Genomic DNA, 10,116 nt, shown 5'->3' with positions numbered 1-10,116 from the left:
GCTGGAGTGTCATGCTCTCTGACTTAAAACTGTACTACAAGGCTACAGTAACCAAAGCAGCATGGTACTGGTATGAAAACAGGCACATAGCCCAATGGGACAGAACAGAGAACTCAGAAAAAACACCACACATCTACAACCATCTGATCTTCAACAAAACTGTCAAAACAACAAGCAATGGGGAAAGGATTCCCCATTTAATAAATGGTGCTGCAAGAACTAGCTAGCCATATGCAGAAAATTGAAACTGGACCCCTTCCTTACATCTTATACAAGAATTAACTCAAGATGGATTAAAGACTTTAACGTAAGAACAATTAAAATTTCACTAGTAGAGCTGTCCTTTATCAGATGGCTCATGGAGTCACAATGCAGGGGTAGGAGATGGAGGGCAGAGGATGCCACAGTTAATGTTAACCACAGCAGTAAACAAGAAAAACCCACCAGGTCCTGTAGACTCTTGGCTAGCCCCAGTATCAGAGTTTGGTCTCTGTGGGCTGTGATGAGTGCATAATTCAAAGCCCAAAGCCTAATTTCTATTGTGTTTAGAATCAGATTCTAACTCTGATTATAATCTACAAGGCTTTGCATGGTCTTACCCCTGCATAACTACCTATTTTGTTCTCCCCTTCCTTGTCATGCTCCAGATGTATTTGTTCAATCTCAGCCCCTTGGCTACCCCTGCAGGACGCCTCGGGAGCTGTGCACAGACTATCCCATCTGTTGTGTTAGGTACTCGGGATATTTGCACATGCTATTTCATCTGCTGGATCACTCAGTCCTCAGATCTTCACAGAGCTGGTTCCTTATGCAGGTCTCAGCTTTAAAATCACTCCCTCAGAAAAATCACGATCTCAGCTAATGTTGGTATCTCTTTTTTATTCTTTTATTTACCTTGCTTTTCTATCATTTCCTTAATTGTACATATCAGAATGCATTACAATCTTATTCATCTGTTAATTTTCTTGTGTTTTAACTGTCTGTCTCCTAATGACATGTAAGCTCTAGGAGGTCAGGTACTTCCTGAAGTATCACTTTGAGTAAATCAGATAGCTTGTACTGGTGTTTTATTTCTTTGTTCCTTTGGTATTATTTTACTTTGGTCAGTAGAGTACATAAGTGAGTGAATAAATAAAATAGAAATCAATGCCCCAGAATTGGGATGATACATTAAATGTATTCTTCTTCTTTTTTTTTTTTTAAGTTTCTGGGTATATGTGCAGGATGTGCAGGTTTCTTACATAGGTAAATGTGTGCCATGGTGGTTTGCTGCACCTACCAACTCATCATCTAGGTATGAAGGCTGGCAAAATGCATTCTTTTTCTAAGTTGTTTTTTTTTTTTTTTTTTTTTTTTTGGTGGGGCAGGGTCTTGCTCTGTCACCTAGGCTAGTGTACAGTGGCATGATCATAGCTCATTTCAGTCTCAGACTCCTGGGCTCAATTATACTTCTGTGTAGCTGGGGCTATGGGCATGTGCCACCACACCTGGCTAATGTTGTTTTTTTTTAAATTATTTTTGGAGAAAAGAGATCTCGCTCTGTTGCCCAGGTTAGTCTCAAACACCTGACTTCAAGCAATGTTCCCATTTTGGCCTCCTGAAGTGCTGAGATTACAGATATGAACCACTGTGCCCAGCCCTAGTTGCATTTTTAAAAGAATAAAATAGCTAAGTTGGCCTTATCTGAAGACTTGTGGAATGTACCACTAAATTTCTTAGCATCTAATGTTCAACAAGCCTTTTCATTCTCAGAACCCAATCAATAGAATTCAACCATAGAAAACTATTTCAAAAGACTCACTCTGAAATTAAAAAAAAAAAAAAAAAAAAAAACAAACAAAAAAAACTTTCTAAAGAGTTTATGGGGTCTGGGCATGGGTGGCTAACACCTATAATCCCAGCACTTTGGAGGGCCAAGAAAGGTGGATCATTGGAGGCCAGGAGTTCGAGACCAGCCTAGCTGATAATGGTTAAATCCCATCTCTACTAAAAATATTTTTAAAAATTAGCCTGGCATGGTGGTGCACACCTGTAATCCCAGCTACTCAGGAGGCTGAGACACAAGAGTCATTTGAACCCTGGGGGCTGAGGTTGCAGTGAGCTGAGATCACACCACTGCACTCCAGTCTGGGTGACAAAGCAAGACTGTCTCAACAAAAAAAAGTTTACAGGAAAATATTTGAGACTTGAGACCTGAACCATTCATGAGTTTCTTGAGCTTCTTGTTACTATTAGACATATCTTTGGTTGCTAATCATTTTGAGAGAAACGTCTAAGCTGTTTTCCAGTTTGCACTCTTACTGATGCCTACCCAGTTCAAGCAGCATGGCCCAGACCACAGTATCGGTAAGAGGCAGACTGGGATTTGGAGCCAGCTCTATTAACTAGAAAGGTCCTACTTTCACCTACTGTGTAGTCCTCCTTCAAAGCAAGATCGAGGTGATGGAAAGTGTACTGGCTAAACATTAGGTTTCTGCGTTCTAGGCACTATCTCTGCTAATAATAGGCTGTGGGACTTTAGGCAGGTCAGTTCATCTTATTGGATACTAATGTGAAATAATGTAACTCCAATCAATGGCCACTAAAGTTCCTTCCAGTCCTAGAAATTCTAAGGCAAAGCACATGTGAGTAACATAGCAGGGCTTTCTCTGTGTACCCACAGTGGGTACACAGAGGTGCAGCCTCTGTGGGTACACAGTGGCACAGGTACAGCCTGTGCCAAGGCTGGCTCTCAGAAGTCGATTTTGCTGAAAACCCAAGTTACTTGAAAGATGGTCAAGCCAACACTGGGACTGGAATTCACAGATTTGATTGTGGGGTTAGATGGAAATTACCAAGAACAAGTGAAAAGCAAAGATTACCCCAGGCACTGTCAGGGGAAGCAGTAATGGAAAATGAGCTCTAAGCAGGCAAGGAATTCACCTGAAATCGTGGATGACGGACAGTTCTGGAATGTACCAGATGATTAGGCTCAGAAATGTCTGTGTCAGAATGTAACAGAGAGGGGCATTGTCCAGAGTTCTACTCTGAGATTTTAATACACAAACTTTTAAATGCCATGCTACATTTATCATCAAAAGACAGTCAGTTAAGAAGCCAATGATCTAAGTTTGCCTGACTGAGCTGCCACATATTGCAGGACAGTCTCCTGCAGTACAAAGTGAAGCAGTTTGAAAACTTAGGGAGAGAAGGAGAGTAGTGAGGACAGTGGTGGAACTCAGTGTCAGAGGCCAGAGTAACCAGTTGCCACAGCAGCAACAGAACATGAACTACCTGGGACTCACAGAAAAGGGCAGTGCTGAGAACTGGCGTGCTTGTTTTTCCCTCCTAACGCCTTTTTTCCTGAAATAAAGGAACACACAGAAATAGTACTTGGATTGAGTTGGGGAAACAACAGGTCAATGAAATAAATTCTCCTTTCCCATCACTTAACTACATGGGGACTTGAGTCAAACCCCTCTAAGCTACTGATTGTTCCTCAGGATGGTTGGTGTTATCTAGAAAGCTGCCCTTAACACACCTAACCACTGAAATGTCTCCCTGTTTGAAGTTCTACTTTCTTTGATGTCATTTAGTGGCTGTGCTGTGCTTTCAGGCTAAAGCCAATTTTTTTTTTTCAAGTTAGAATTGAACTAGGGTCTGTAAGTGGAAGTCTTGAATTCATTTTGAAGTCGGGAGCATGTGTCTTTGATAGTACAGCATTCAAAGTAATTGATAGTGAAGACACAAGATCTTGGATTAAATAGAAGGGAATAACATCCTAGGGGCCTGTGGTGGGCAGCACCATTTCCCCCTCCCCCAAACATGCCTATATCCTAATCCCCAGAACCTGTTAATATACTACCTTGCTTGACCAAATGACCTTTGTTGGTGTAATTTAATTGAAGATCTTGACATGTGAAGACTACCCTGGATTGTCAATATGGACTGGATGTAATAACAAGAGCTCTTATGAGAGAAAGAGAGAAGCAAGAGGGCCAAGGTCAGATGAGATGTAACAATGGAAACAGAGGTCAGAGTGATGCAGCCACAAGCCAAGGAACGCAGGCAGCCCCTAGAAGCTGGAAAAGATGTGGAATAGAATCCCCTCTAGAGCCTCTAGAAGGCACACTGCCCTGCTGACATCTTGATTTTAGCCCTATAAAAGCTAATTCAGGCTTCTGGCCTCCAGAACTATATAATAATATATATTTTTTGTTTTAAACCACTATGTTTGTAGTAATCTGTTACTGTGGCAATAGGAAGCTAGCACAGCGCCTTTGCTACCATCCATCTTTTAGTGAGGATGGTGTTCAGATCTGTCCCATTTCTATCCCTGCCATGCTAACATATCTGGAATCCTTAATTTTGTCTGTCACAGTGACCCTCTCCTGGAAATCAGAAAATGAGTATCAGCTTCACAAATTATCACAAACCCACAGAAAAATAAATATAGACAGATACACTCAAAGTACTGTATTTCAAAACAGCATGCTTTGAGTAGAAGGACTAGAATATATCAAATGTTGACAGCAGTTTTCTCTGGAAAGTGGGAGTTAGGAAAAAACTCTTTTCTTGCCTGTGCTTTTGGCCGTTTTCCAAATGACATACATATGCAATGAGTTATAATGTTTATCAACGGAAGAACTTATTTTAAAAAGAAAATAAAGCAGCAAAAACACATCATCTGTATTGTCTCAAATATATTAAATTATTCAACTCTGTCATCCTAACCATGTCCAGCAAGATTCAACCCAGCTGAGTCCTTTAAATTTTGCTCCTGGAAAAGAGGGAGAGTGGTGTTCTAGAAATCATGTAGACACTTTAAGAGAGTACAGATGGTTTAAGTCTCAGCTATTTTCTTTGTTGACAGTATGAATTTAGAACAACATTACTAACCTATCTGAACCTTGCCCCTTTGCAGAGATTTTCTGAATAAGGATTCAAGTTTAATAAAGGCAGGTTTTTGTTTTTTTTTTTTAAGTAGCTATTAGTTTGTATACTGCTCTTTTAGTTTAATTCCAAAGTATATTTTTCTACCTTTTATACCCATTGGGAAGTGACCTAAAACCCAGTTCAAATTCCACTTCTTTTTAAATTAAGTCTTTGTGATTTTGACAATTTAGGGAGCACTTACTATGTGCCAAGTACTATGACAACTGGCTTATGCACATGATTATCCCACTTCATTTTCACAACACAATGAGGTAAGTGCTATTTTCTTATTTTACAGATGAGAAAACTGAGGCTAAGGAGAGGTAAGTAACTCCCCCAAAACACAGGAGATGGGAAGGGTCAAATCTGAAACCGGCCAAGCCTGTCTGGCTCCTTAGCCCTTGCTTTTGAATACTGGCCTCTACAAATAAGCCACAAATTCCTCCTATGATCACTATAGCTCTTTGTTCTACCTCTGTTGAGAGCTGATTTTATATTGCTTTGTTTGTTCTTACTTATAGCTATTTCTATTCCATTGGACTGAAAGCTTTTTGGGTGCAGTGTTTGACATTTCTGGAATTTTGGATTCAACAGATTTTAGCATCACACTCTGCACATAGCAGATTCTCTGTAAGCATAGACAGGCTGACGAAAATCACACCTGAAGTATTTGAAGTAATATTGTACTTCTTTGAACCTAAAACCTGGGAGAAGTAATTTAGGGCCATGAACGCTGGACACCTCTGGCCACATATGCAAGGCTTTCAGAGTGCCTGGGCTTGCTGTTCAGAACCCAGGTCCACAGTGGATGTCTAAGCCCTCCCTAAAAGGAAATAATTGAATAGGCATGCAGGAAAATATTTGTCCTTAAGAAAGCCTAACCTGTGATTTCAAACTATCCCAGGATCACTGGTGTTGCCCCTCACAATACATTTAGGTGAGGTCAAGGTGTGGAAGTTGAGAAAGGTCACTCAATGCTGGCACGTACTTTCAATATTAGGAGGACAGAAACGGAACAGGCAGAGGGCAGCATGGGACAGACACAGGGATTTTGCCTGTATTACTCGACTTTCCAGCACAACAGACTTTCAGTGATTTATGACAATGAATATTTATTTTTGCACAAGTTCCATGAGGGCTGCAGGGGGGCTGAAGCTCTGCTCCAGCCGTGGGTTAATTGTGGGTCTGCTCTACTTGTCTGCTTGCTGTGGGACCCAGGCTAAAGGAGCAGCTCTGATTGAGACAATGTGTTCCCAGTGGTGAACGAAGTGCAAAAGCTGAACTGAACCATGCAATTACATTTAAAGCTTCTGTCTGAACACAGCAAGTGCCACATCAGTCTGTGTTAATTGATCGAGGCAAGTCACATAACAAAGCCCCACATCAGTGAGTCTGAGACATTGGCTCCTTCTAAGACAGTAGAGAGTGAAGGAAACTACAGTGGGAAAGAGCATAAAATAGAGGTGGAAAGTATAGAAAACATACCTCTTAGTGGCAACATATGATAGGTGCCCAGGGCCAGCTCTCGGGACAGTGAATCCCTTCTCTTTGGTAGTCAGAGGTTTCCTCTACATTTCCAACGTTGTAGCCATAACAGTTCCAGAGACAAGGTATGCAGGCTGTAAAGCCCTGCATAGGAGAATGGGCCTCATTCCCTCTCTCACTCGGTGGGCTGCTGTTAGTGTGACCTCTTGATTTTTGGTGCTCTCTACAGAACTAACTTTTTGAAGCAGCATGAATCAGAAGCAATACAGAGGGGTCCTTGCTAGGGAAATTGCCTTCCTCAGAACCTTTGTCCATCTATATGGCACACAGGTCATACAGTTCTACTCATACATACAACATATACTCATACACATACACAGCTGTTTCTGCTCATACACACATACACTCAAGTGTGTTACGTACTTACACACACTGCCAATTGGGGTGAGCTATAATGTGGTTTGACTAAGTTGTAAGAAAACAATATAATTAAGTTGAGAGGTCTTTGTAGAAAAATATAATGGTCAGGTTTATACAAAACAAGAAAGATGTAACATGAAATTTAAAACCATGCTGATACATTTAAGGAAGCAGGAAATTTTTTAAAATACCAAAAAATTCTAAGCAAGCACAAAAACACCAAGAAATGATTGTGCTTGTCAAGCAATCTTCCAGTGGGATTCTCTTGATAAAGATGAGTTTTTATTAGGCTTCAGACTTTCAGCAGTTAGTGGTGAAGTGTGACCATCACTGCCTTCTGTTCACATCTGATCACAAAGCTTTCATGAACCGAAGAATGCCCCAATGTTCACATTTAAAGGAGATTCTGAAATCAGGGGGTCCCTCAACTTATACAGGAAAAAATTCTATCTTTATATTTACTAACCTCTATGTGAAATTTTACCACTTCCTTCCATTTTAAATATAGGCAAAACCTCAGTGGTATTAGCACTACTTCTGATGTTTGTCACCAATAGAAATTGCTTCAAATCTCAAAATCATTGTTGCAGATATTATAAAATTTCATTTATGCTCATTACTACTTTGAAATTATAGTAGTTTTATTGCACCTGCCAGCAGATCTTGTTATTTCATGCTTTCAAAAAGAAACACACATATGATTATATTACAAATTTGACTATTTCTAAGATATTTATATAAATATATTTTAACAATTGTTTTTCTTTATCATTCCATGTTTTTTAAAAACCTTCATTCCGTCAAAAGTTTTCATCATGAGTAGGGATCCGTGGTCTTCACCAGAGTGTCAAAAAAGTCCATGGCACAAAAACTTAAGAACACTTGTCTTACGTGTGGTTAACTTTGACTCAGCTAGAGAGAGTGATAAGGGTTGTTATCGCCACCGACACTCTGCTGAGATCTCAAGAGAATGTCATTGAGTACAGGCTTTCATTTGTCCAAGGGCCTAACCCAGTTTTCTGGGTGCAATGGATTTGCTTCTTACATTCTGTTCACCTATCAAAGAGGATGAAAGAGCTGAGCTTTAAATCCTGGGGTCGGGCACCTCCCCTCTCCACCCATCAGCTCACACTTCCCTTTGTGGTGTCCACTGAAGGTGCAATTCTGGTTCTCATTCTTCTCTGGCTCTTTGGTGATACAAACATTGTACCACGACATGCGTGTCCATGTGTTTCTGTGATTCACTGAAAACTGAAGTCTCCTACCTGCTTTTTAGTGTCAGTCCTATTCACAGATTTATTCACTGTCCAGGTTTCCCTAATATTTCAGAGAAATAGGAGACAGGTTAACAGTTTTCAAGTAAGAAGATAGGTTAAGAGCTTTTAAGTAAGGAGACCAAGGTAGATTGCCAAATCTTTGCGTGTATCTGTGTGCCCTGTAAGGGTAGTAATATCCACCTCTCAGGTTTATAGGCCTTAAGTGAGACACAGAGCATCATAGGTTCTCAGTAACTGTCAGTTCCTTCCCTTCCGTTCATTGAGGGGCTGTCTGGCTAAGGCAGCCTTCTCCGCCTGACAGGAAACAGTAATATGTGCAAAAAGTAGAATCACTTCTTTGTTCTGTGAAAGTGACTAGTTCAGAGCTCCACCTTGTGAAGCAGCAGGGTGTCTTACTTCCAAGATAGAGACTGCTATGCCCAGTTGATTGGGAATGGGGTGCTTATTTCTAGAAAGGCAAGGGAAGAACATGCTTTTTAAAGGAATGACTCACTTATAGGTTGCAAATTGTATTTATTGTTATATAAAAGGCACAGTATTTCTAGTATCTTAATAACAGAAAACTATATATACCAGGATAAGTTTTAGTTTATAATTCATTTGTAATTTAATTATTTAATAATGCCTAAGAGTTAACAAAAAAAAAAGAAACTATAATTAATTCCAAAGAAAAATTAAGTGCTAAAAAATAAATAGAAAAATATTTTCACAACAAATTTTTTTTAAATAAGGAAGAAAGTTTGGGGTTCAATATCACTTCTCTCTCTCTCCATATATCTACGTATAAATAAAGGGAATAAACCTATTTTAGTTAACTTCATTGACAAAATAAATTTTTACTCCTTTACTGATTATTATTGACATGTGAATGGTTGTTTTAAGTAATTTGTTTAATGGCTGCTTATCTGAGTATTGACAAATGAATTGCTACACTCCTTCCTTCATTGTCTAAGTTACTCATTGAGATTGATTCACCTGTATCTGCATCTATAGCTACACCTGTCTGTGCATCTGTAGTTGAGAGGCTTTGAACTAATTTATAAAGAAGTTTTTCAAATAAGCAATTACTAATTTGAAAAAACATCAGTAACTAATATAAAGGAACAGTGATTAGAGGCTTTAGGAAAATATTCAGAAGATAGGCAGGGTGTGCATAAAGGTGCCAGTGCCCTTACCAGTGATCGCTGCGAGAAACCTTTGGTTCAATTCTGAGCAAGCAGGTGGCACAGGGGCTTGTTTTTACAAAAACAAAAACAAAAACAAAAGCATGTCCTGGTTTCCCTGGAAAGATAGCAGCTCTAACTTGTGTGAGAAAAATTGAAAGGAAGAAATAATAAAATGGAACGATATCGATAATTATCATTTAACCAAATATTCCAAGTATTTTCAGGTTTAAATTATTCAAAAAGATAAGAAAAAATATTCCTTCAAGAATATGATACTTTTACTGAGGGGTTATTACAATGGACAAACCTGGCTGACAAACCTGCTTACTGCCTGGGTTTTTAGGAGATGGGGGTTCTAAAATGAACATTTTGAGAAAGAGACATTCTGAACACTTGATTATGATTATGAAATATGAAGTGAAATTATGATTCAAACTAGGTTTCCTAAAGTTAGATCACACCATATTTTCACTTAAGAACACAGTAGAAAGGAAATAGTACAGACCCCTAATTTTTAATGGGAAAACTCTGTGGCAGGAGGAGGGAGAATTCAAAGATTGTTGAAATCTCTCCTGGCTGCTCCATGTGGCAGAACCAGTGTAAGAACTCAGAAAGCCAGACCTCAGTGCTCTGTTCCTTCCATCTTTGCATCTTAGTTGTTTCAAGGAAGCAATGAACTAGGAACCAAGCATGTGCACAGTGTTCTGGCTTATCCAGTGGATATTAAGATGGTTTCATGCTCTCCTTTTCCTCCAATGCACTACAAAAACATTGAATGAGGGGGAAGCTTCATCTCTTTCCAAATTAAGGAGCTTGTCTTTTTCCTCTGCTTAACCCATGGTGCCCTGGAAGCA

The sequence above is a fragment of the Sapajus apella genome, unplaced genomic scaffold (assembly GCF_009761245.1).
Source record: "Sapajus apella isolate SASKATOON/1434 unplaced genomic scaffold, GSC_monkey_1.0 scaffold6, whole genome shotgun sequence".
Taxonomy (NCBI): domain Eukaryota; kingdom Metazoa; phylum Chordata; class Mammalia; order Primates; family Cebidae; genus Sapajus; species Sapajus apella.
The sequence above is the reverse complement of the archived record's forward strand: the minus strand, read 5'-3'. Positions refer to the sequence as shown.